At 49.8% G+C, this 25,423-nt stretch overlaps 1 protein-coding gene across 10 annotated transcripts in view; it reads right to left on the bottom strand.

Moving 5' to 3' along the window:
• Nucleotides 1-15,955, bottom strand: part of P2RY6 (pyrimidinergic receptor P2Y6) — a 37,288-nt gene extending 21,333 nt beyond the window's left edge. For 3 of the 10 annotated variants that reach the window (XM_072794498.1, XM_072794493.1, XM_072794503.1), the window contains exon 1: nucleotides 15,751-15,942. The gene's annotated coding sequence lies outside the window, so the exon portion shown is untranslated. Of the gene's footprint in view, nucleotides 1-5,881; nucleotides 5,973-15,656 lie in introns of those variants that run through there. The other 7 variants (XM_072794497.1, XM_072794500.1, XM_072794496.1 and 4 more) reach the window with 7 other exon arrangements.
• Between the last annotated feature and the right edge of the window lie 9,468 nt (nucleotides 15,956-25,423).

The raw sequence follows: 25,423 nt of genomic DNA, 5'->3' as shown, positions 1-25,423 counted from the left end.
AATAAAAAAAATTAAAAAAAAAAAGATTCTGTCTCTCCCTCTTCACTTCCCCCGACTCATACTCTCTCTAAAATAAATAAATCTTTAAAAAATATATGTATATATTGTCTTTGTCCCTGATTCCTGACACAGAGCTCCTAAATTCTGTGGAATTTCCTGCATGATAGGAGCATCTTTTGTTCTAATAAGTTGACTCTTGGCAGGCCCCTGAATGATTTCAGGATGGGGGCTGGTTGCCAGAAAGAACAAATCTTGATTAGAAACTTAGAACTTTCAGCCCTGCTCTCTAATCTCCAGGGAAAGGAAAGGGGCTGGGGATTGGGTCAGTTGCCAATGGCCAGTGATTTATGCAATCATGCCTATACAATGATGTCTCCATAAAAAACCCAAAATGGCAGGGTTTGGAGAGCTGCCAGGTTGGTGAACACATCAGAGTGCTGGGAAGATGGTGCCCCTTCCCTTATACCTTGCCCTATGCATCTCTTCCATTTGGTTGTTCCTGTATCCTTTATAATAATCTATAGGGGACTCCTGGGTGGCTCAGTGGGTTAAGCATCTGCCTTTGGCTCAGGTCATGACCCCAGAGTCCTGGGATTGAGCCTCGTGTTAGGTTTCTTGCTCAGCAGGGAGTCTGCTTCTCCCTCTGTCCCTCCTCTGATCATGTTTTCTCTCTTTCTCTCTCTCAAATAAATAAATAAAATCATAAAAATTAATAATAATAATAATAATCTGGTATTAGTTCAATGAAGTGCTTTCTTGAGTTCTGTGAGCCATTCAAGCAAATTATCAAACCTGAGATGGGGGTTGAAGGAAGCCAGTCAGTCAGAAGCAGAAGTCTAGGACTTGTGACTGGCATCTGAATGGGGGTCGGGGCAGTCTTGTCCTGTGGGACGGAGCCCTTGACCTATGAGGTCTGTGCTACACTTCAGAGTTGGTGTCAGAGCTGGCTGACGTCAGGAGGGAAAAACCCTACACATTTGGTGATGCCTTCCTCTGGGCCAAAGGTCAGGCAGGCTGACTGCCCATTATAAAAGATTCTAGTTGCTTCAGGTCCAGGCTCCTCTCTTGGAATGCAACCCATCATGTGTGCAGGTGTTATCTGGCCTCATGTCCTATTGCCTTGTGGGAACTGGGGCTTGATGAACCAGTCCTAATACTCACATTCTCCCTGCTTCTGTTCCTTCATTTCCCACCAGAAGAACCAAAGTTCTTCATCCCCAACAAAGTTCTTCATCCAGGTGTCTTCTACCAGCATCCATGAAAATGCAGTAGGCTAACCTGTCGGCTTGGATGTATGGTAAAATCACAGGCCATTCACAGTTCTGGATACTACTTGCATCAGAACCTCAGGTGGGAGATGTAGGAAATTTGTGTTTCGATAATTTATTATGATAGTCAGCCAACTCAGGCTTGTAGGAATCTCGCCCAAGAGTGAAGCCCTGGAAGAGTTGGCTTTCCTCAGGAGCTGGCACTTTCTTTCTCTGGGAGGTTGCTTCTGCCTCTTTGTTCCAGCTGCCAGGAAGCTCATGGTCGAATTTCCCTGTGTTTCCACCTTAGCATCCACATTAGTCTCAACCTTCAGTGGATCCTGTATGTTTCTGCTTCTGTTTTCTAAATAATTAATATGTAATTCACCTACCATAAAATTCACACTTTCAAAGTGTATAATTCAGGGGCTTTTAGCATATTCACAAGATTGTGCAAAAGAAATCTTGTACCATTAGCACTTCTCATTCCTCTCTCCTTCCATCTTGTGGAAATTACTTACTAACTTCCAGTATTTATGGGTTTGCCCATTCTGGATACTTCATGTAAATGGAATCATATAATATGTGCCGTTTTGTTTCTGGCTTATTTCACTTAGCAAAATGTCTAAGATTCATACATGCTGTAGCATGGATCAGAATTTCATTTTTACAGGTGAATAATATTCCATTGGAGGGTACCGTGTTTTGTTTCTCCATTCATCAGTTGACGAACATTTTGGGTTGTTTCCCCTTTTTGGCTATTAGGGATGACACAGCTATGAACATTTGTGTATAAGTTTTTGTGTGGATATATGTTTTCAATTTTCTTGGGTATATACCTAGGAGAGGAATTGTTGGGTCCTATAGTAATGCTACATTGAAATTTTTGAGAAGTCATCGAACTATTTTCCAAAGTGGCTGTACCATTTCACATTCCCAGCAGCAATGTATGAGAGTTCCAATTTCCCCACTCTCCCCCCAACATTTGCTATTGTCTGCCCCATTATAGCCACCCTAATGGGTATAAAGTGGTATTATATTATGATTTTGATTTATATTTTCCTAATTACTCCTTTTTCATGTTGTCATTCACATTTTACCATCTTATTTTATGTATTTCTGATCTGAAGCCTGACAACTTTTATGGAACAAGTACCCCACGGAATAGGAGAGTCATGGGTTTCAAGGCTAGACTTTCCTGGGTCAGACTCCTCCCTTTGCTTCTATTATCTATGCGACTCTCCCAGTCTCAGGTTCCTCACTTATTAAACATAAGTTACAGTATTCGCCTTTCATGGTTGTAGTTACTGTATGTAAAGATACTTCTATAATAAAGCTGTGGTGTAGGCCTGGCACAAAGTAAGTCCTCAGTGAATCTCACTAAGGCTGGGAGACGACAGGGAGGTTTCCGGCTTTGTCAGGAGACCCAGGTTGGGGGCTGTTGGATTTATTCCAGCAACTTTTTATAACAGAGGCATTTCCGGCTACCTCACACATCAGCTTTTCCAAATCTCTGTTTCCCCTTTGTGATATGAGAAATGAGACTGTGCCCCATAATGTCAAATGTTGGCAAATCTGAAGTGTTCATCCTTACATCTTATAAATTTTGTCTCTTACATCAACCATCAGAATAGCTGCTGCCTAAAGAAGTATCTCCTCCTAGGGTGAGGAGGGGAGTGATTTAAAACTTCCTAAGAACTTACAGTAATGCTATGTGCATTATCTTGTTTACCACTCCATGAGTTGGTCAGGTAGCTCTATCACCCCAGTTTACAAGTAGGGAAACTGAAATTCCAAGAAGTTAGATAGCTTGTCTGAGATCACACAGCCAGCAAATGCTGGTGCCTAGATTCAAACCCAGCTGGGGGAATGCCTGGGGGGCTCAGCAGTTGAGCCTCTGCCTTCAGCTTAGGACGTGATCCCGGATTTCTGGGATTGAGTCCCACATCGGGCTCCCTGCATGGAGCCTGCTTCTTCCTCTGCCTGTGTCTCTGCCTCTCTCTCTCTCTCTCTCTCTGTATCTCTCATAAATAAATAAATAAAATCTTAAAAAAAAAACAAAACCCAGCTGGGATTTCAACATCTGATTTCTTTTTCCTGTACAGAGTGTTCCCCCAACCTCTGCTCCTTAATAGGAGATGCTCAGGAAACTTTGCTGACCTGAATGGCTGGTTCTCAACCCACCAGCTTGACAGAGACTATGTCATCCCTTTAAGCTGAGATCTGACTCCTAGACACCACAGGTCAGCTCACTCCTGAGGCCACAGAATAGTCCTCACTCTGTCCCAGGTTCCCCAAACAAGTACTGCCCTGGGAGTCAGGATGCCAGGCTCTGCCCCCAACTATAGATTTAACCCACCCAGGCCTCAGCACCTGTCCCAAGTTGGCTAAGTGGAAAGTTGTATCTACTCATTCCTGGGTCCCTGGCATCCAGCACAGGTGCCACAGACCTAGCCTAGGCCATCTCCATAGACCTACAGCTGCATCTTGCACGGGCCTGCCCTTTCATGGGAGTTGTTAATGACTTGGCCAGCCCTAGTGCTGGGGGAACAGAAGGATATCTCCATTTGCCCAAGCTGTGGCTCTGGCCCTTTACCAGACATGCCAACAGTCAGAGAGGAAGAGCTGGGCCAGCAGTACCACCTCAGACTGAAATAGAAACCCATTTCAGAGAAAAATGCGGAAATGGCCCCAGGACCAGAGGGGTGGGGTGGAGTGTCATTGGGGAGAACCTTGTAGACACAGCTTCCTGAGAGTCTTGTCTGGCCTCTGCTACAGTGAGCACCAGTCGCCAGACCCTGCCAACTCATCCCTCCTCTGGGGAGGACAAATTCTAATCCCAGGTCCCACACTTTAACCTCTCTGAACCTCAGCCTCCTCAACTACAAAATGCAGTAACAATAATCTTGGTTGTATTCGTTGGCTCAATCTAAGTGCTTTGGGGCACTCAGCACACAGTAGGTGCTCAATAAATGGCAGCCATTGTTATTATCACTTCACCTGCTCTTTCAGCTCAATACTGACCAAGCAATTCATTCGTTCTTTCATTCATTTATTCATCCAGACAACCAGCCAGCACATGCCCGCTAGGTGAGTCACAAGAGTTAAGAATAACGTCTCTAGAGTTAGGCAGGGGTTGAGACTCCAGAAATGCCACTAGTTGGCTGGATAACTCTGGTAAAGCCACTTCCCCTCACTAGCACTTCATTTCCTACTGGTAAAACTGGAATAGTAAGAGGACCTCTGGAGGGTGCCACATGGTGTTTAGAGTCAATGGGATAATGATATGACAGCAGCCAGCATAGAGTCATGGAAGGAAAAGTGGGTGGCTGGTCAGCCACCACAGAGGAGCCAGGCAAGGTCCCAGCTCTGCAGACCAGGCCATGCTGGGAACGCCAGGCAGCCAGGCCTCTAGAGACAGCCACAGGATGAGGTGAGGGAGGGCAGGAGGGAAGAAGAGTCACCAGACTCAGAGATAATTGCTAGGTTTCTGGACCATGGCCTGCCCCCTTTTGGGTAAACTCAGAAACAGTGAGGAAACACACACAAAACAAGATTTTAAGAAATTTAGAGGAGACAAATACCTAGCCAAGCAGGGAGCCTTGGGCAGCGTGGAGTTACCCCACCCAGCCAGGCCAGGGGAACATGTACATGCACACACATTGCACACATGTGCACACACACTCACAAGCTGCACATTCTCACTTGTGCGTACATACCCAGGGGCTTGCACATACATCACATCTACCCTCAGAGGCACAGCACTTTAGAGTTTGCAAAGAGCCTTCTCATTTATCATATCATTTGAGGTGGATGGGTGGAGAGATTGTCCGTGAATTGCGAACCTTTCCGGAGCAGGCAAGATAGATGAATCCCAAGCATCTTCAGGACGCATCCAGGGCCCATCCCAGGGCTGTGCTGCCTCAGTTCCTATCTCCACCCACCCACCCTAACCCCACCCCTGAGGTGTCAGCAGGAGTTGAACAACAGCAGAAACCTCAGGAAAGTTTTAACCCAGCTTCCTTCCCCAGATTTACTCATTCACCCCACTTCACCCTCCTTCAGCAGTTCACTTGGACTCAAGAACTCACTTTCCCCACCAGTCACAAGGGGTCAGCTCTAGGCTGTCTTGAGACTTAGCTGGGATAGGAGAGGCAAGAGTTTCCCAAGGGCCTTCTCTGTGTACTCCCATCTGGCCACCTAATCCTTCTTAGCCTCTCCCACCATAAGCTCCCAGAGCCCAGCTCCTCCCTGGAGGATCCTCACTAGCATAGAACATCTAACAGTTTTCAAATACTCAGGAGGAGATTGTGTTATCCCCATTTTATAGAGTGAACATTGAGGCCCAGAGAGGGAACTTGTCCTGTGCTACTTAAGACTCCAAACCAGACCTATGATGTGGCTCCCAATTTTGTCTTTACTATTCCACCCCTCCACTGACGCCCTGCTCAGTCCCTATGTCCCCATCTCCTCTGCCCTGTGCAGCTGCAGGCTCTAGGTGCAACCAAGACAAGGAAGGGAGGAGGACCCCAAAGTCTTCTCCCACCCCACTCCAGCCTGTGATGAGCCACAGTGGACTGTGCACAAGGCCTTAAGAGGAGGTAGGGGCTCAGGTACTGACACAGAACACTCACCCAGGGGTTAGTGAGTTCCACGTTGGTCCATGAAGTGCTGGAGCAAATTCTGACTCCCAGACCAATCCCTCTAGCTAGTCAGTTCCTATGCCACGAATTGTCACGTGCGTGTTTCACAGAAGTCGCAGGAGGTAGCAAGAAACCAAGAAATCAAGGAGGGGAAGTAACTTGCTACAGCACAAAGCTGGCAAGAGGCAGGGCTGGGGCTCAAATCCCAAGAACATTTGAGCTCATTCAACTACTACCCAGTTGTGAGTGGTCACTTCATCCTCTAGGTGTGCTGACCTGCGGAGTGGGTATCACTCACTTAGCCTGAGGGCTGTTGGGATGAACACCTGAGACAGAGCATTTAAGGACCAGGCTTGGCATAGGGAGGCACCTGCCAGTAACCATTTTCTCCCCCTCCTTTCCACCCCACCTCTCAGCCCTGTCCTGGCCTTTCTCAGAAAGATCTGGAGAGAGTCCTGGCCCTGCTTCTTGATGCCACCAGGAACAATGGACCTGGTTTTCTTAACAGTGCTTGGAAGATCCATTAAAAGAAGCCGAGACCCTGAAGTTAATAGCTCTGGTGTCTACAGCTCTGATTCTAGCTCTGACCTGCTCCCGCTAAGGGCCAAGGATGGCTCCTCAGATTGAGGGTGATTTGGGGGAAAAACTGAGCCTAGGCCACCATTCTCTTCAACAGCTCTAATCCATCTTCGAGCTTGGGCTTGATGAGTGGCTGTGATAGTTCCTCCCCCTCCCTAAGATTGGTCCCCTTCCTTCCTTCCTTCCTTCCTTCCTTCCTTCCTTCCTTCCTTCCTTCCTTCCTTCCTTTCTTTCCTTCTTTCTTTCTTTCTTTCTTCTTTCTTTCTTTTTAAAGAATTTATTTATTTATTCATGAGAGACACAGAGAGAGAGAGAGGCAGAGGGAGAAGCAGGCTCCATGCAGGGAGCCTGATGTGGGACTTGACCCCCGGGTCTCCAGGATCATGCCCTGGGCCGAAGGCAGGCGCCCAACCGCTGAGCCACCCAGGCACGTCCCTCTTTCTTTTCTTTCTTTCTTTCTTTTTCTTTTTCTTTTTCTTCTTTCTTTCTGTTTTTTACAAGTACTTATTGGGCACCTACTCTGTGCAGGTAATGTCCAAGGCACTTGAGAACACAAAACAAAGCCCTTGCCCTTGTATTACTTGTATTCTAGCAGAGAGACTAGTATATTTTAGTTAACGAGTTTAGTAAATACATAGCAGGTCAGGTAGTATGCTATAGAGGAACATAAGGAAGGGTAAAGGGCAAAGAACCATGTGGTTGCAATCTCAGCCAAGCTGGACAGGCACCATCTGGAGTTGCCCGGTCCTCTTCTCACATCACCACCCCCTGCCCAGTCCAGAGGAGACCCCAAACCCCAAGTCCCCATTCTGTGCCAGGCCCTGCCTCAGGGGATCTTAAAAGCAGGCCAGGGCTCTGGGGCACAGGCCTTAGTTCAGGGCCACCAGGTCTCTGGCATGGAGCATCTACTCACAACCATGGGGAAGCCTTCTGAAGGCTCCAAATTTTCCACTCAAGTCTAGTATCCCATTGTTGAGAGGGCATGAGGCCCAGAGATATGAAGGCACTAGCCTGGATCACACAACAAGGTGAAGGTATCCTTGTTCTCTCTCCTGCCTTCTCCTCTGGCATGTCCACAAGGGTGGACTCAGGGCTGAGCCTCACGGCAGAGCGCCGACTTATGAGGGGCTGTCTATGCCCTCAGCCAACTCCTGGTAAAGGAGTATGAGGTGCTCCTCCACTGGGCCCACCTGGTAGTCGCAGCCTGCCCCATCCTCCCAGCTTGAACAGGCCACAATCTTGTTCTCCAAGCCCCATGAGGCTGAAACCACTTCTCCCCAGTGCAAGCTCAGGAGACTAGGGTTTTGGTTAACTCTCCCTCATCCTGCTGTGGGACTTCAGGCAGGTCCTTTGTGGGCCTCGGTTTCTTAAGCTGTCACATGGAGGAAATGAAGGCACCTATATCTCGGGGCTGTCATAATGAACAAGCAAGACCCTGTCAAGAAGGCAGTTGGGCAGCCCCGGTGGCGCCGCGGTTTAGCGCCGCCTTCAGCCCAGGGTGTGATCCTGGAGACCTGGGTTCAAGCCCCACGTCGGGCTCTCTGCATGGAGCCTGCTTCTCCCTCTGCCTATGTCTCTGCCTCTCTCTCTCCCTGTGTCTTTCATGAATAAATAAATAAAATCTTAAAAAAAAAAAAAAGAGGGCAGTTTGCAAACTTTTAGGTGCTACCCATGTGACAGGAGATGTTATATCCTTACCATCCTTGCTTGTTTGAAAAATAGCCCCCTCATGCTTGGGGGACCCTGAGACAGCCCCCAGAGCAGGCCCTTGGTGCTTGATGGGAACTAAGTAGAAATTCAGAGAAGATAAAACCACCTCTGTTCCCAACCAGCAGGCCAACAGCTGACAGGAAAAGCCTCTCCTGTGTCCTTGTGGTAAGAAGATGAGGAGGGAGACATGGAAAGGGACAAGGCTAGGAGGTCCAGGAAAACGAATTCTGGGAGGAGAAGGTGAAGGCTTGAGGTAGTTAGAAGGGTCACCCATCCCCTACCTCAGGTCCCCCAGGGGAAGAGGATGTAACTAGATGAACGTCAGGTACACGCATGTCTGCAAAGGAGGGGTGTCAGCCATGTGTGGGTCTGACCTGAAAGATGTACATGTACTCACATGTACATGCACGTGCACCTGTGTGTATGTGGCACATGTGTGTGTCCACATGAGCAGTCCTGGAGTGTGTACGTTTGTTCCATGCATGTTTGCCTATGCCTGTGTCTCTGCATGTGATGCACACATGTGCCCACTCCTGTGAACTTCCAGTTCATAGGCTTCATTTTCCCAGGCTTGACAATCTTTGCCACAATCCCGGGCAGGCCCAGATACCACAGGAGATTTGTGGGGTTCCTGGTCACTGCAGGCTCTCGATTTTCCCCCAGGAACAAAAGCAGTTACACAAGAGGAGGAGGAAGGCTTAGAGGATTAACTCAGGCTCAGGCCCTCCCAGCTTAGCTCTGGGTGTAGGCTCTTCATGTTGGGTGTGTGCCCAAGGCCAAAGCCCCGGCTCTTGGGTCCTCGGACCCTCTGCTGCATGTGGGCACTGACCTCTCCACAGTCACCCTCCTGCCCTCAACCACTAACAGGAACCCCTCAGTCTCTGTACAATAGCCAAGCTCTTTACATTTTACATCCCCCTCCCCACCATGTCCTCATTGTAAGGTGTTGGCCACAAACTGGCCAAGCTGACCTTAGAACCCTGCCTCCAGGGTCCCCTCCCCAGGCAGCCACTGCCAGCCAGGTCTCAAGGTCCCCCTTCCTCAGCCTGGGCTGGGCTCACAGTACAGCTGCAGCTACTCCACTGGGAAAGTCTCCCGTCTTCCTGAATCTGGGTTTCTCCAGCTGTCAGATAAAGCCATTTCTGCCCACATGAGTCAACCACAGAGAAGGCCTGTGATGAGCCACTGGCCAGCAGGAGCAGTGTCCTGCACATCCCAGGCACCCAAGGCTACTGCTCACTGGCTCCTTGCTGCTCCCCGGAGCCAAGAGGAATCCTCAGTTCTCTGAAACAGGAGACCACCTGGCCCCAGGCTAAGGGGGTAGACCTGGTCCCTCTGGGGTCACCAAGGGACCTGACCCCTACTTGAGGCTTGTAGGCAGCATGCCTGGTGGTCTCCTCAGACAGGGGGAAGCTAGACCCTCTTGCTGCACCTCAGCTTTCCTTCTCTGCAACCTGGGCACCTCATTCTATCCAGAGCCTGGGGTCTGCTGTTTCCCATGATAGGGAAGTACAGAGGAGCCACAGAGAACTGGCAGAGGAGGAAGGAGCATGTGCCAGTGAGTGCAATCCCTCTTTGTTACACACCCGCACACCCAGGCCCTACACATCCCCATACAACCCACACAGGTCCACACACATGCATATGCCCAGGCACCTGTCACACTCTGGGGCACACCATCCCCATCATGCACACATGCACCCACATAAATGTGCACTTACATACAGCCTTGCATAGGGCTACTGATCAGCTCCACAGCCAGTTTCATACAAAGATCTTTCAGAACCAGGAAAGAGGCAGAGGGGGAAGAGCTGAGTCCTTGGGTGCCCAGGCCCTTCTTTGGCTTCCTCCCAGAAAGGCCAAGGGGTCCCCAAGGAGACACAAGATGGTTTGTCTGGCCCATCCCCTTCAGCCATCCCACACAAGCCCTGCCTAGAATGCTCAGAGGAGCAAGCAAAGGTCCTCTCAGGAGTGTGGTCCTCAACCTGCCCAGCCCTGTTTGTCACCAGCCTGTGTGTTACCAGCTCAAGAGGCCTTAGACAGACTAATCACTCTGAATATGGGAGCTTAAAGGGGAAAATGTGGGAAAGAGGAGTTCTAACAGGGACAGGACCATTCCTAGGTAGAGAGAGCCCAGTCACCTCCCTGGAGCCCCCCCTTCACTAGATTTTTGAGTCATTCATCATTCAATCTATATTTATTGAGCTCTTTTGAGTGTCAGTGACCTAGTGGTGAAGAAGAGCATCTCAGTCCTTGTCTCAGACTTGGAGTCTAGCTTCCTCAGAACTTCAGGATGGTGTGGGTTGGTACCAGTCCCAGGCTCCTCCACTGCGCTCTGGGTCTCCTCCATGGTTTCCAGCCATAGCCTGACCCAAGTCCTCACGGCACAGACTGAAGTGTGAACTTTACTCAGGAGCATTGGCATCATCTGAGAGTGTGTTAGAAATGCACCCTAAGGCCCGACCTTAACCTACTGAATCAGATCCTAAGAGATCCAGGCATACATTGACATTTGAGAAACGCTGATATAGAACATTCTATACAGATCCAGTCCCTCTTCCTGATGGCCTTTCCAAGATGGCAAAGGCCAATTCGGGTAACAACTGTGCAGGCAAACACACAATGCTTATAACATCTCGTTCGATCCTCATACACCCCTATAAGGTACACACCATTACCATCCCTGTATTACAGATGGGGAATTGAGGGACTGAGTGGTTGGGTAACTTGCTCAAAATTCATATAGCTAGTAGTAGTAGAGCCAGGATTTGAACACAATGCTTTGGATTGTGAATCCACTACACCAGCGTCTCCATGTCTGGGTAAGAGTCAGTGTGGTAAGATAAGCAATAAACAAAAAAGTGAAAACCTCAAGGAGCCAGTGGACCTCTTCCTAAGAATCTAGGAAATATCAGATTTTACTTATGATTTGTTTTAGAATTTACAACTCTGTCCTTACAGGGCTAGAGACAGCACAGACAATAGCCACTTGGGCCAAATGATCCTATTAGAGGCAGGGCAGAAAAAATGGTAGAGAAATCTAGATGAAGATGGTGGCTGAGCTTCCTGGAAGCCAAAATAAAAAGGGAGGGAAGCATGGGGTTGGCAGTGGGAGGCTGTGAGGATTCCTGAGCTGAGCCAAAGTCACAGGGTTGGAGACAAGGGGACCATTGGAGAGATATTTGGGAGACAGGTGCAGTGGGGCTTGATCACCAAATGGAGGAAGAAGCCCAGAATGTATCTGACACCTTTGCCCCTGCTAGGGTGGCTGGAGGACAGAGAGCACACAGATAAGGACTGGGCACAGTACCTCACACAGTAGGCGCTGGTATGAGTATGCTATCTGTCCCCTCTTCATTCATGCTAATACTGCCCAGATGTGGGCCACTCCCGTCCTCACGCTGCTTCACACAGCCTGGCCTCTGCTCTTCCCAGCCTCTGGGAGGCTCCTGCTCCCCACCCAGCCTCCAGAACTGCTGCACCGGAAACTACAGTTCCTTCCTTCAATCATCAGCTTGGGGGTGGAGGGGTGGTCATGGGGAAATAATCACAGAGAGCATTGTGAATCAGCAGGCTGAGGGCTGGGCTGGAAGTGGAAACGCTCTAGGACAAGGGGTGACACGCAGGGAGTCCCCCCAACCCCACCCAGTCTCATAACTCTCAGCCAATCCCGGGTTCTTCCAAAGGACCAGCCCCCCAGTTCTTTGAGTTCTGAGACCAGTTTCTCACATGTGTGCTGAGGCTGAGCATGGAGGAGGGAAGAGAGATCACAGTCATGGTGCCTTGTGCTGTATTTTCATAACTCTTCATCTGATCATTCATTTATTCATTCTCTCCCCACCCATTCAGCTACTGTTTATAGTCTGGCCCAGGGATTCCCGGGAGGCCACGATGGTGCTGCTGTCGTCAGTGGTAGCAGAGAGGTCAGGGAGTTTTAGTCCTGTGGGCCAGTTTGCCAAGTCTGCCAGAGGACCAAAGTGAGTTCTGGAGAGGGAAAGTGACTTGTGCAAAGTCATACCACTGACACTAGCACTGGCCTTCAGCCCTCCAATCCCCAGTCCATGCTGAGTTTGAACACAGCTGTGCATTAATGGTGCTGATGATGGGAACACCAAAAGAGTCTTCTCTATAACCTAAGCTACTTAGAGAGTCTCAGACATAGTGAGGTTTGCCTTTGGGATCTCCTCAGTCCCATTTCTTTTCCTCTCCCTTCATCCTCTTTGTGGCTCCTCCAGGAACCCAGTGATCCCACAATTCCCTCCTACCAAGGGGAATGATGACAACCTCTGATCCAAAGCACTCTCTCCTGGGCCACCCCCTTCCCTGAAAGCCATGAGTTCCAAGTACCTCCATTGTTCTGTTGAGGAAGGGCCTCGGGGTTCACTGTCACTCATCCCAGGGAGCATGTGGCCATTTTACCAGGGACCTTCTCTTACCCCAGAAGAGCAGCTCCAATGTTTGTGGTTGGCTATAGAGGGAGATTTCCTGGGGCTTCTCAAACAATTCTGCAGAAGTGACCACTGGTACATTTTCTCTGGTAGTTTATAAGCTTTCAAATGTCAGGCTGCCAGAGCCAGGGTCAGAAGCCTTGAACATTTAAGTTCGAATCAGGGAGTGTTACAGCTGGGGCACAGGAAGTTAGAACGTAGATTATAGACTTTAAGAATATGTGAGTTGAGGGACTCCTGGGTGGTTGAGCGTCTGCCTTTGGCTCAGGACATAGTCCCAAGGCCCTGGGATAGAGTCCCACATCGGGCTCCCTGCAGGGAGCGTGCTTCTCCCCCACCTATGTCTCTGTCTCTGTCTCTGTCTCTCTCTCTCTGCTTCTTGTGAATAAATAAATAAAATCTTAAAAAAAAAAAAAAAGGAATGTGTGATTTGGGATTATAGATTCTTGGAGCAAGGGCTATAGAATCACGAATGATTATAGCTGGAATTGTGGATTAAAAGAAATCTGACAGCTGAGAAGAGACAGCTGGCCTTACCCCCCAGCCAGTCAGGGCCCGGCCAGGTCTCCTACTACCCAGCAAGGTTCTGTCCTCCAGGCCTCCTGGAGCAGCACACAGGGTCACTGCAGCCCGAGCACTCTCTGCTTGGGGACAGTGAGGACACTGGTCTGCGTCTGCTCTGTCCCGAGCCTCACTGCCAGCCCATCACAGCACCCCGCCACCACAGTGGATATATTTAGGTGCCCTCCCAAATATGTTTCCACAGCTCCCAACACTGCCTTCTATGTCCCTTCCTCCTCTGAGGCCTCCAGGCACCTTCTCTAAACTGCCCCAATGAAGTCATCAGGAACAAGGGCTCTAGCTCCACCAATGCAAACATTCCCCTCCCCAAAACAGAGCCCCACTTCAGGGGTCTCCTGGGTCAGCTCACCATGGAGCTCAGGCCCATCTGCTCTAACGCTGACCTCACTGCCTCCCCCAAGCCCCCAGGGCCTGCCTGGGGCCAGGAACCAAACATCCCTGATCTTGCCCTTCTTGACTTTCCTCATTCCAGGCAAAGGGTACCCTTGCCCCTGCCAGTCCCCAAACACACACACACACACACACACACACACACACACACACAAGGCCAGCATTTTACTGTTCCTCTAGTGTCTGTCAGGAGAGAGGCGCCACCATCCAAGACCCGTGGCCACCCCTGCACTTTACCCCAGCCTCCCTTCCACACTCCATCCCAGGCCTTGCCAGAAACTTGGCATCCTCCCCTTTCAGACTGTATCTTCCCAGGAAAACAGAGTCATTGAGAATAAACTGTGATGGAGATTGGGGACAGGAATGGATCTCCTAGACACACTTAAATGGAAGGCTCTCAGATTCCCACCTGCCCAGCTCATGAGAAATAGTTGTTCCTGTGGGAATCAAGGTTCCTGAGGCAGGCAGGGACCCCTTTTATGTAGGGGCTCCATCACAGCCATCATAGTTTTATCAGCAGCACTTAGTTTTATCGCCAACAATTAAGGGATTTTATGTACTGGAGATTGTGCCAGCATTTTATATCCTTATATCCCCTGACCCTATGAGGCAAATATATAAATGTCTCCATTCCATAAAGGAAGAAACTAAGGTCCAGAGAGGTTTTGACCTAAGTCCTACATGTAGAAAGTGCCAGAGCTGGGATTTAACCAAGCCTGGATAACATAACCACCTCAATAGTCCCAGCTGGTAGCCTGCTATGAGAACCCCCTTCCCTGTGGTCCCCAGGGGGCCTGCAGACTCTTCCAGCCCAGCCAGTGGAGAAAACATCAGAATCTCACTAATGGTCAGGGCTCTTCCCCAGGAGCTCATCTCTCCTGCTGCTGGACTCGAAATAACCAACAGACCCCACTATAGTCCCCTCCGAGGGGACTATACCCCCACATCACTGTGACCCCTTCCTTCACATTCAGTACCCACAGTGACACATGACTCCAGTTGCCCATAACGCAACAGTGCTGCACACATACAACCACACCAACCACATTGCCACACTCCCCCAGGATGTGTAAAGCCCTGCCATCGCAGTTTGGAGGACAGACAAGGGATTCCTACTCTACAGGTGCCAGAGGACTCCCACCATAGGATAAACCCTGTTGAGCCTTGAGTCAATTCACTTATCAGTACAGTATTTTTACATTAAACCAAATGCAGAGAGCAGCCGGGGTGGCTCAGTGGTTTAGCGGCGCCTTCAGCCCAGGCCTGATCCTGCAGACCCGAGATCGAGTCCCACATCGGGCTCCCTGCATGGAGCCTGCTTCTCCCTCTGCCTGTGGCTCTACCTCTCTCTCTCTCTGTGTGTGTCTCTCATGAATAAATAAATAAAATCTTTTAAAAAAGGAAATAAAACAAATGCAGAAATATTACAGAGAGGAATGCAAAATCCACATGAATTCTAAAGATTAAAAAAATTAGACTTCAAAAAAGCTCTGTGTGTGTGTGTGTGTGCGCACGATTGTGTGCGTGTGTGTGTGTGTGTGAGAGCGTGAGACTGTTTATACTTCCTCCACCCAGATCCGGGGTGAACTTTCATTCTTCCAAGCCTATAGGGGTGCTGGGTAGAAAAGTAAGAACCACCCTAGGGTCATGGAAAATAGTCTGTGGGTGGAAACGGCAACACAGAGGCTTCTCACCTTCCATCACCCGGCTCAGCACACCACACAGGACCACGGATGTGGCACGCGCAGATTATACATCTCAAAACAGGCGCAACACACACGTACGCACCCTCGTGCTGTGGCTCCTGCCACACAGTGTGCACACACCAAGGGCAACACGGAACCCCTGGGTTACTCTGGCACAGTCACCCAGAGCTGTAGATAGGTACCACACACACCTCTTGCGTGTGGCCACACCCCACAATCCATTGGTTACACTATACACACCCCCCCTCAGACTAATGCATACAGCTTAGCACACACACATTGCCCATATTTCATACTAATGTCTTACACACCGTCAACATCACACACACACACTCAGCCCTGGGAACCCACCTGGGCAGCGCTGCGAGCCCGGAGCGGGCGGGCCCCCTTCACCGCGCCCCGGCCTCCCCCTGCGCCTGGATCCCGCGCCCCGCACAGCCCTCACCTGGGCCACGCGGCCCCGGCAGCCCCAGGCGGGGAACGTCGCTCGCTCCGGCGCTGAGAGGAGAACCCGCAGCCCTCCCGCTCTGGCGTTAGGAGGCGAACCCGCAAACCGAGGGGCAGCGTGGCGGCCGGGCTCCTGGCCGAGCGCCCCCCGCCTCCCGCGTGCCTCCAGCCGGAGCGCGAGCGGGGGCGGGGCGGGGCGGGGCGGGGCGGGCAGGACGCACCCCCTGGAGTCCCGCCCAGCCTGGACCGGCCGGTCGCCGCCCCTTGGGGGACCCGGGAGTGCTGATAAGAGTCTGGAAGAGGCCGCAGGCGGCGGGGGCGGCGCTCTGGCTGAAGGATCGGGACTCCTGGACTCCAGTCTAGGTCCCGGCACCCCTACCCTTCCCTGGCCTCAGTTTCCCTCTTTGTGCTGGAGACAGTGGGAAGTGATGATTCCTGAGGTCTTCTGGGCTCTGACATTCTACAGTTCTGAGCGGTGGCACAGAGGGAGGAATAAGAAGTGTTACTTCTTGAGTACCTACCTATTATGTGCCAGGCACCGTGCTAGGTATTTTAATACATTACCTCATTTAATCACCTTAGCAATTCCAGAGACGTTCTTTTTTTTTTTTTAATGGAATTTATTTATTTATTTATTTATTTATTTATTTATTTATTTTTTATTCATGAGAGAGAGAGGGGGACACAGGCAGAGGGAGAGGCAGGCTCCATGCACCGGGAGCCTGATGCGGGACTCGATCCCGGGACTCCAGGATCCTGCCCTGGGCCAAAGGCAGGCGCTAAACCACTGAGCCACCCAGGGATCCCCTCTAGAGACGTTCTTAATCCCATTTTCCAGGCAGAGAAACTGAAGCACAGACAGATGAAGTGACTTGCCCAAGGTCACCCAGCTGGTAAATGGCAGATCTGAGATTTGAACCCAGGCAGTCTGGCTCTAGAGCCCAAATACCTCTAGTGGCACTTTCCACACCATAGACTGCTTCCTGATCCTCCTAACAATCCTAGGAGACCCATTTTACAGATGTGGGTCAGCTGGTGGGACATCACGCTAAAGATGGGAGTCGGAGTGGTGGTGGGGACGGTGAGTGCAGGATAGTGTAACGGGACGGCACCTGGCACATAGGTGGTGCTTATCAATGTCAACACTCCTATCACTCCTCTTCCCTCTCTTCCTTTATCTCCTGAGATCTAGGGGACTGCGGCCTCCACTTCCTGCATCCCTGAAACCTTCCCGACCTATAGCCATCGGACAAGCCAGCCCCTCCTCTTGGTGACCACTGCAGCTTTTGTTCAACAATTATTGAGTTCCTACTGATGTGTCAGGTTCTGTAGTAGGCACTGGAAAGGCACATGAGCTAGACAGTCCAGATAGGGTTGGCCTCATGGAGTTTATAATCTGGTGGGGAACACAGACATTAAATAGTGACACAAGTTAATACATAATTAGACATTTGATGAGTGCTAACAAGGAAAAGTGAAGGGCTGTATGAAATATTATAATGAGGGGCAGGAGAGGCATCTAGGCAGGAGATTTGGGAAGACTTCCCAGAGGAAGTACTATTTAAGCTGAGACCAAAGTGAGAAGTCGGCCTTAGCCAGTTGGCGGTGAGGGGAAGAGAATCCCTGGCAGAGGAAACTGCACAGAGAGCTTAAGGAAGGAAAGGGCTTCTCTGTTTCAGGGAAATGAAGCACAGCCAGAGTTGGGGGCACCCCCACAAGCAGGGAGGCCTGGTGGGAGGTGGGTTGCAAGAGCCATCCCAGCCGGGCCTTGTGGCAATGGTCAGGAATTTGGCCTTTGTCTGAAGGGCTGTGGGAGTCACCCAAGTGTTTAGAGCAACAGAGTGACATAATCCAATTTCTTTTTTTTTTTTTCCCACTGAGCATCTTTATTTATTTATTTATTTTTTAAAATTTTTTATTGGTGTTCAATTTACTAACATACAGAATAACCCCCAGTGCCCGTTATTCAATTTCACTTGAATAGATTTCTCCAGCTGCGGGATGGAGAATGAGGAACGGGTGGGAGGGGCAAGGTGGCAGCAGGAGCCCAGCTAGGAGGCCCGGCCATAGTCTGAAAAGAGATGATGGTGGCTGGGCCACGAGGGAGTGGGGGATAGAGCTCTGAGGACAGACCCAGGGGTGTCTAGTGTCAGGGGCTCTCTCAGATCTTGAGGCAAGGCCTTGTCTGGTTTATCCTTTTGTAGGGAGATGGTGTTTGCCTGTGACTCAAGGGACTTGCACCCCTAGAAACCCTTACCTAGGAAAGCTCTCCTCTGCCTTCACAATGGCCCTTCCCAACTCCCCCTCTCCATAAACCCTAACTCACTGATCTCCCCATCTTAGCTGCTGACTCTACCCTCTACATGACTCACCAAGAAAATTCACTCACAAATGTTCACTGGCTTTTTCTTGTGTCAGACAGACCTTAGGACTGACCCCACGCTTTCTGGTGGGGGCTCACTTAAATTTTTGCCCCCAACTTCTCACATTCCCCTACCCAAGAAGTGGTTCTTCTTTCATCTGTGGTGAAGACCCCAGCCAGCGCCCAGAGCTGTTCCTGTGTTTCTGCAGCCAGTTCCCCACACCCTCATGCACCCTACTCTCTCCTGGGCTCCTCCCCCCCCCCCACCTCTGAACACACTCCAGCATCTCCCCCAGTCCTGCCTTGGGGCAGCACCCTCTGGGTACCACCCCCTCTCTTCCCTTCATTGCCAGGAAGTTGCTACCTCTGCAGTCCTTTCCCATTTACTTAGTCTCTGCCCCTACAACACCCCTAGAACAGCCCCTCGAAAAACTCAGGAACCTCTGTGTCTCTAAAGGAGTGTGACTCCATGGATACTGTCAAGATCTCTAGGTGTGGCCCCCACAAGACCCCTCCTGGTTCTCCTTCTGCTTCCTAGATCCCCCCAGGGCTCTGTCTCACCCTCTTCTCTGTTCATTCTGCCCATTCTTCCTGGGGGAGGGCTCCTTAAATTACCCCTGAGTGCTGGATACTCAGTCCCCACCTCCCACCCAGCCTATCTTCTGCATCCCAGACTCATTGCTCCCTGGACAATAATACTTTCTCTATAATACTTTCCCTTGGGACACTTGGGTGGCTCAGTGATTGAGCATCTGCCTTTGGCTCAGGTTGTGATCCCGGGGTCCTAGGATCAAGTCCTGCATCAGGCTCCCTGCAGGGAACCTGCTTCTCCCTCTACCTATATCTCTGTCTCTCTCTCTGTGTCTCTCATGAATAAGTAAATAAGTAAATAAATAAATAAAATACTTTCTCTCATATCCTCATCTCTATGACATCATCAGCCCCTGTCACCTCATCCCAATGCCCACAGCATTCAGAAGCCAGCCCCTCCTTTTAGCTCCCTTTGTAGCTTGTGTTCAACAAACATTTACTGCATTCTTGCTGAGGGCCAGGATTAAGGAAGGATTTCTTAAAGAAAAACAATGAAAAAGAAAAAAATCATGTGGGAAAAAAACGGGTGAACTCAAGTCTAATGAAAATGTTAAAGTTTAGTTAATCCGAACACACACATACACATACATGCCCACACACCAGTGAAAAGACAGACCACAGGCTGAGAGAAGATAATCGCGACACGTATAACAGATGAAGGGTTATTATTTGGCATATATAAATAACTCCTACATATCAATAAGAAAAAGCTAAACAGGGCAGCCCCGGTGGCGCAGCAGTTTAGCACCGCCTGCAGCCCGGGGTGTGATCCTGGAGACCCGGGATCAAGTCCCACGTCGGGCTTCCTGCATGGAGCCTACTTCTCCCTCTGCCTGTGTCTCTGCCTCTCTCTCGTTCTCTCTGAATGAATAAATAAATAAATCTTAAAAAAAAAAAAAGCTAAACATCCTAGTAGAAAAGTGAGCACAACACACAAACAGGCATTTTTTTAAAGAGTGAAATAAGTCAATCGGAGAAGGACAAACATTATATGGTCTCATTCATTTGGGGAATATAAATAATAGTGAAAGGGAATAGAAGGGAAGGGAGAAGAAATGGGTAGGAAATATCAGAAAGGGAGACAGAACATGAAGACTCCTAACTCTGGGAAACGAACTAGGGGTGGTGGAAGGGGAGGAGGGCAGGGGGGTGGGGGTGACTGGGTGGCCGGCACTGAGGGGGGCACTTGACCGGATGAGCACTGGGTGTTATTCTATATGTTGGCAAATTGAACACCAATAAAAATAAATTTATTATAAAAAAATAAAAATAAAATAAAATAAAATAAAGATTTATTTATGATAGACACACACACACAGAGAGGCAGAGACAGAGGCAGAGGGAGAAGCAGGCTCCATGCAAGAAGCCCGATGTGGGACTCGCTCCCGGGACTCCAGGATCGCACCCTGGGCCAAAGGCAGGAGCCAAACCGCTGAGCCACCCAGGGATCCCATAAACAGGCATTTTAAAGAGAAAGCAGGTATGGCTAATACACACAGGAGAATAGGTTCAACCTATCACCCAGGGAAATTTCAATTAAAACCACTACTGAAATGTCATTTCACACACACCGGATTAGCAAAAATGGAAGAGTTTGAGAATATCTACTTTGCTAGGAGCATGGAGACAGGAACTTCTCAGTGTTGCTAGTAAGACTAGAATGAACACAACTAAGACCAAGGAAATTTGTCAATCTCTATTAGTTGAAGAGGCACATGGTCTCAGACTGAGCCATGCCACTCAACGCATATAACCAGGAGAAACCTGCAGATGTGTAAGAATGTGCATACAGCACTGCGTCTAAAGCAGAACATCGGAAACAATCTAAATACCCATTAATAGGAGATTGGGAGGATACCGTTCTATTCAGGTATCCCTCGCAATGGGAACTCTCACCCTTTCAGTGTTTGTTATAATGGTTCACAAAAAATTTTACTTGTAGGAAACCCGACATAATGAAGCCAGAGGTGCTCACCAGCGTGAATCTGGGTGGGTGAACAGATGTGGAGGGGGCTGTGGTCCCAACTCAGCTGTTCTCTCCAGAGGATAGGATCATGCCCCATGCTCGAGTCGCTTAAACATATTTGGTACATTATTGTCATCTTATTCCTCTCATTAAGTGAAAATGTCTTCTAAGGAAGCGGGAAAGCCTGAGAAGAAAGTAGGTAAGCCCCAGAGGCTTAGAAAAGCCCATACATTGGAAGCAAATGTGGAAGTAATAAAGCTCATTGAGAGGCCTGGCCAGGCTCACGTCCTCCTTCATCACACACAGGAACTGTTATATGTGTGAGAAAACAGGAAAAAAAGCTCATTCGGCATTAGATAATGGAGCAATCAGTGTTGTAAATGCTTTAGAGCTTTCCTCAATGATGGAAATATCCTATATCTGTCATCCACGATGGTTGCCTCTAGTCCCATGTGGCTATTGAGCTCTTGAAATGAGTCTAGTGCAACTGAGGATTTGAATTTAAATGTAAATAGTCTCGTGTGGAGTAGACATCATACTGGACAGCATAGCTTTATACTGAGCCGAGATCTTTGGTGATTATTAATACCCTTAAAGAATTTTAGCAGGAATCCCTGGGTGGTGCAGCGGTTTAGCGCCCGCCTTTGGCCCAGGGCGCGATCCTGGAGACCTGGGATCGAATCCCACGTCGGGCTCCCGGTGCATGGAGCCTGCTTCTCCCTCTGCCTATGTCTCTGCCTCTCTCTCTCTCTGTGTGACTATCATAAATAAAAAAATAAAAAAAAAAGAATTTTAGCAATATTTGGGGGAAATTAGTTGAAGTTTTTGGATGAGCTGGGAACATATTATTTTTTCCCAGCTAAATTTCTGTAAGATGAGCTTTCAGTATTCATGAATTTGCTATTAGGAATGGGCCATGTCCTGATAAGAAGGGATGACTGTATAGTCATACAATGGAGTACTATATAGCAGAGAAAAATGACTGAACCAGAGCAACACATAGCCACAGAGCTAACTCTCACAAGCATCATGTGACTGACAAAAGTATACAGAATGAGGGACACCTGGGTGGCTCGGTGGTTGAGCGTCTGCCTTTGGCTCAGGGCATGATCTTGGAGCCCCAGGATCGAGTCCCACATCGGACTCCCTGTGAGAAGCCTGCTTTTCCCTCTGCCTATGTCTCTGCCTCTCTCTCTCTCTCTCTCTCCTTCTGTATCTCTCATGAATAAATAAATCTTTTAAAAAGTATACAGAAGAATGCACACAGAATGACACTATGAACATAATGTTTTAAAACATACAAAATGATGTAAAACTCGTGTAGAAAGTGCATGAAGATATGAATGGGGATGACCTCCAAGGGGAAGGAGGAGGTGAAATTGTAAGGGATGCACTGCTAGCCTCAGTTTATTTCCTGACTCACCAAGTCCCCTGTACGCTCTGCCAAGACGGAGGGTGAGCAGGGCCAGCGCAGAAAGGAGGCACCTCCTGCCAGAGCCCTCTCTGTCCTGCTCCCTGCCAGACGGGGCTGCCAAGGTCTCAGAGTTGGCCTCTGATCCACCCGATGATCCTCGCCCAATGCTCTCTCCACATCTCTCCCCTCCCAGCAGGGAAGTCTTTCGGGCCAGGACTATGTCTGTTGTTTCCCAGTCCTATGTTCCCCCACACTGGGAATGGTGTTCTGTCAATATCCAAATGAAGGAGTGAATATAGATTTCTTTGAGGATTCGGAGTCATCATTATCATATTTGTATCCTCTTGCTATGTGCCCAGGTATGTGCAAGACACTGGGGATACAAAGGTGAATTGTCGGGCAGCCCAGGTGGCTCAGTGGTTTAGCGCCGCCTTCAGCTCAGAGCATGATCCTGGAGACCCGGGATGGAGTCCCATGTCAGGCTCCTGCATGAAGCCTGCTTCTCCCTCTGCCTGTGTCTTTGCCTCTCTCTCTCTCTGTGTCTCTCATGAATAAATAAAGAAATAAATCTATAAAAAAATATGAATTGTCTGTGGCTGGTGCCTTCGAGAAGTGTCTGGTGTGGAGGGAGGAGCAACCAGGACGTGGTAGGCATCGGGGCATAGCAGCTCAGAGGGGCCACTGACCCAGCCTGTGGGCAGGTGAGCTCAGAGTGCAAGCGTGTCATAAGCTGAGTGCCTTTTTTTTTTTTTTAGGAGAGATGTGTTTCTTTTTTAAAAGATTTTATTTATTCATGAGAGACACAGAGAGATGTAGAGACACAGGCAGTGGGACAAGCAGGCTCCCTGCAAGGAGCCCAGTGTAGGACTCAATCCCAGGACCTTGGAATCACAGCCAGAGATGAAGGCAGAGGCTCAACTGTGAGCTATCCAGGCATCCCTGTGTGTGTGTGTGTGTGTGTGTGTGTGTGTGTGTGTGTTTTAAGATCTTATTTATCTATTTGAGAGAAAGAGTGAGAGAGAGCACGAGAGGGTGCAGAGTCAGAGGGAGACAGGCTCCCCACTGAGCAGGGAGCCCGACGTGGGGCCTGATCCTAGGACTCCTGAATCATGACCCAAGCCGAAGGCAGACACTTAACCGACTGAGCACCCAGGTGCCCCTTAGCTGAGTGTTCAAGAACAACTCGAGTTATCTGGGTAATGTCAGGAGAGGGTGTGCCTGGGAGGTGGGCCAGCATGCAAAGCCCTGGAGACCACAGAATATTTCCATGTATTCTCCAGGCCCACCACTCTCTCCACATTCACGTGTTGACCAACCTAGACCACAGAATATTGTGAATTTTGGCAACCTTGTGAAGCTCAGTACTCAGTGGCAAGGAGGACTGGACAAGACAAAGCTGAAGAGGGGGCAGGGGCCAGGTCTTATAGGGCCTCGAATGCCAGGCTAGGAAGCTTGGTTTATCCTGAGGGTGATGGGAGCCATGGAAGGGTTAAGGAGGGCAGGAATATAATCAGAGCTCTCTGTCTTAGACACATTGTTTGTCCTCGCAGCTGTACCAAGAGGCAGAAGAGGAGGCAGGGGACCAGTGGGAAGGCTGGCCAGTAATCCAGGGAGTGGGGATGGGTGGGGTGATAATAAGTAAGGAGCTGATTAGAAGATGGGTTGTGGGGCTTTCAGGATGTAGAATCAGTAGGACTTAGGCAGGATATGAATATGAGGGGGAAAGAAGGATTGTCTTGGTTTGGGTTCCCCTGGAACTGACCCTGAGTCAAGGATTGAAGCGCAAATCCTTAATTTCAGAGATAATCCCGGGAAGCATGAGCAGGGGCTCGGGAAGGGTGACAGGAAAAAGGAGGAAGCCAATCCAAAGTGGTCAGTGAGCAGATTATCACGTGTGTGTGTGAATCTCATTTGGAACCACTAGGAGGCAGCACAGAACAGGGTTCAGAGATGCCCCACTTGAGGGAGGGAATCTTGAGCATTTACCTAGAACTCTAGCTGTCACTGGTTAAAGGCTGGTCCCCAAACTGTTGTTTGACTTCTAGCCAAGTGCCCTCCAAACAGCCAGAGAAAGCCCCCCGGGCAGAGTCCCAGGCACCTTCAAGAGAAGCTGCATGAGTATGAGGAATGTGGGTACTGAGGGTTATGGGCAGGGTGAGAGGAGTCCCATTTACTCCCAATAGGATGAACCCTGGTTTTCCAAGATGGGCAGAGGAGGGGAGTCTGTGTCGGAGTTGGGGGAGTGGGAGCTTGGCTTGATGGCCCTGACTGTTCCTCAGTGCCCTCAGTTCTCAGCCTCCCTTGCCTGGTCCATCCACTGTCCCTAGGCCCTCCTGAGTACGCAGAGCCTCACCTGATTTCAGTGGAGACTGCTCCAGCTGCTGGAAATGCCTATTCTGATTAGCTTAGCCATGTGGTTTGATCCCTGGCACCCATATCAAGGCAGAGAAATTTAGTGGCTCTTTAATAAAACCAAGTCCCATCACCCAGGGTTGGCAGTGGACTGGAGACACAGATTTGGGACTAACCAGCTTAACGTTTGGTTCTCTAGGCCACAGGGTGGGTGCTTAAGGGAAAAGAGAAGAATATTTAGGATGGAGCCATCAGTTAAAGGAGGCAAGAGGAGATGCCTAGGGATGAGATGGAGGAGGAGCAGCCATGGCAGTAAGATGAGCAGCAGACCAATGTGGTGTCACTGAGGCCAAGGGAAGACAGGCTTGGGAGAAGGTGGGAGAGGGCTGCAGGCTCAGAGCTGGCCCAGGAACCAAGCCCCATCCCCTGCTGGCCCCAGGAGAGGTCAAGAACCCTCCATTTACACTGTGTCTGGCAGCACACTTGCCTCCTCAGTCTGCCTCTCTCTTCTCTCTCTCTCAGCCTGGGCCCATGGCCTCAAAAGCCTTAGTAGCTGGCGGGTGTCCAGTGAGACCTGGAGCTGGACGAGCTATGCCTGGCATTTCCAATGACTCCTGAGACTCCCCTTGCCCCTGTTGGCCCACAGACTTGATGTGCTTGCAGCCTCCTCTTGAGGCCAGTGGTGCTCTTTTAGCTCCAGCCATGGCCCCAGGACTACCCAACCCCTCCCCTAAAGGCCAGGATCCACATGTTGCTCCTGTTTGCTTTGCCAGTTCAGAAGCCAAGGCCAGCCCACAGAGGTTATCCCCTTTCACATCCCTACAACATTCCAGCTGCCCATCCAAGTGTTGGGTCACAGATTCATGATTCGGGAATTTCTGTCATGGTGGCTCTTCCTCAGGTCTCCTAATTCCTCTCCTGCTTCCCCATGTATGATGATGATAGATGTCAGTGAATCGTTGCCCTTTCCTGGGTCTCAGTTTCCT

The sequence above is a fragment of the Canis lupus genome, chromosome 23, assembly GCF_048164855.1.
Source record: "Canis lupus baileyi chromosome 23, mCanLup2.hap1, whole genome shotgun sequence".
In the NCBI taxonomy this organism is placed as follows: domain Eukaryota; kingdom Metazoa; phylum Chordata; class Mammalia; order Carnivora; family Canidae; genus Canis; species Canis lupus.
Note: the sequence above shows the minus strand (reverse complement) of the source record. Positions and strands in the feature narration are given on the sequence as shown.